The sequence below is a fragment of the Arachis hypogaea genome, chromosome 11, assembly GCF_003086295.3.
Source record: "Arachis hypogaea cultivar Tifrunner chromosome 11, arahy.Tifrunner.gnm2.J5K5, whole genome shotgun sequence".
Lineage (NCBI taxonomy): Eukaryota > Viridiplantae > Streptophyta > Magnoliopsida > Fabales > Fabaceae > Arachis > Arachis hypogaea.
Window position 1 is genome coordinate 106,155,710 of NC_092046.1, and position 2,092 is coordinate 106,157,801.

At 41.7% G+C, this 2,092-nt stretch overlaps 1 non-coding gene across 1 annotated transcript; it reads left to right on the forward strand.

Annotated features, from left to right (window-relative positions):
* The first annotated feature begins 1,414 nt into the window (after positions 1-1,414).
* On the forward strand, positions 1,415-1,522 carry LOC112725317 (small nucleolar RNA R71). The gene has a single exon (XR_003164433.1). It is a non-coding gene; the product is annotated as a small nucleolar RNA R71 (small nucleolar RNA).
* Positions 1,523-2,092: the final 570 nt, after the last annotated feature.

The following is a 2,092-nucleotide window of genomic DNA, read 5'->3' on the forward strand; positions in this document are numbered from 1 at the left end:
CTGTGGCCAGGAAAGGTCTTCCTAGGATGATGGATTCATCCTCTTCCTTTCCAGTATCCAGGACTATGAAATCAGTAGGTATGTAAAGGCCCTCAACCTTTACTAATACATCTTCTACTTGTCCATAAGCCTATTTTCTTGAGCTGTCTGCCATCTCTAGTGAGATTTTAGCAGCTTGCACCCCATAGATTCCCAGTTTCTCTATTACAGAGAGGGGCATGAGGTTTATTCCTGAACCAAGGTCACATAGAGCCTTAAAGATCATGGTGCCTATGGTACAGGGTATTATGAACTTTCCAGGATCCTGTTTCTTCTGAGGCAATGTCAGTTGATCCAGATCACTTAGTTCATTGATGAACAAGGGAGGTTCAACTTCCCAAGTATCAATGCCAAATAGTTTGGCATTCAGCTTCATGATTGCACCAAGAAACTTGGCAGTTTGCTCTTCAGTAACATCCTCATTCTCTTCAGAAGAGGAATACTCATCAGAGCTCATGAAGGGCATAAGGAGGTTCAATGGAATCTCTATGGTCTCTAGATGAGCCTCAGAGTCCTTTGGTTCCTCAGAGGGAAGCTCCTTATTGATCACTGGACGTCCCAGGAGGTCTTCCTCCTTGGGATTCACGTCCTCTCCTCTCCTCACAGGTTCGGCCATGGCGCTTATGTCAATGGCCTTGCACTCTCCTTTTGGATTCTCTTCTGTATTGCTTGGGAGAGTACTAGGAGGGATTTCAGTGATCCTTTTACTCAGCTGGCCCACTTGTGCTTCCAGATTTCTAATGGAAGACCTTGTTTCATTCATGAAACTTACAGTGGCCTTAGATAGATCAGAGACTAGATTTGCTAAATTAGAAGCATTTTGTTCAGAGTTCTCTGTCTGTTGCTGAGTTGATGATGGAAAAGGTTTGCTATTGCTAAACCTGTTTCTTCCACCATTATTAAAGCCTTGTTGGGGCTTTTGATCCTTCCATGAGAAATTTGGATGATTTCTCCATGTTGAGTTATAGGTGTTTCCATAAGGTTCACCTAAGTAGTTCACCTCTGCTATTGCAGGGTTCTCAGGATCATAGGCTTCTTCTTCAGAAGATGCCTCTTGAGTACTGTTGGATGCAGCTTGCATTCCATGCAGACTCTGAGAAATCATATTGACTTGCTGAGTCAATATTTTATTCTGAGCCAATATGGCATTCAGAGTATCAACTTCAAGAACTCCCTTCTTCATAGGCGTCCCATTACTCACAGGATTCCTTTTAGAAGTGTACATGAACTGGTTATTAGCAACCATGTCAATGAGTTCTTGAGCTTCTGCAGGCGTTTTCTTTAGGTGAATGGATCCACCTGCAGAAGTATCCAATGACATCTTTGATAACTCAGATAAACCATCATAGAATATATCCAGCATGGTCCATTCTGAAAGCATGTCAGAAGGACACTTTTTGGTCAACTGTTTGTATCTTTCCCAAGCTTCATAGAGGGATTCACCTTCTTTCTGTCTGAAGGTTTGAACATCCGCTCTAAGCTTGCTCAGCTTTTGAGGAGGAAAGTACTTGGCTAAGAAAGCCGTGACCAGCTTATCCCAAGAGTTCAGGCTATCTTTGGGTTGAGAATCCAACCATAATCTAGCTCTGTCTCTTACAGCAAAAGGGAAAAGCATGAGCCTGTAGACTTCAGGATCTACTCCATTAGTCTTAACAGTATCACATATATGCAAGAATTCAGTTAAGAACTGAAAGGGATCTTCAGATGGAAGTCCATGAAACTTGCAGTTCTGCTGCATCAGAGAAACTAATTGAGGTTTCAGCTCAAAGTTGTTTGCTCCAATGGCAGGAATGGAAATGCTTCTTCCATGTAAATTGGAATTAGGTGCAGTGAAGTCACCAAGCATCTTCCTTATATTATTATTATTTTCGGCTGCCATCTCCTTTTCCTGTTCGAAAATTTCTGAAAGGTTATCTCTGGATTGTTGTATTTTAGCTTCTCTTAATTTTTTTCTTCAGAGTCCTTTCAGGTTCTGGATCTGCTTTAACAAGAATGTTCTTGTCCTTGCTCCTGCTCATATGACAAAGAAGATGGCACAGAAAAAATAGTAATA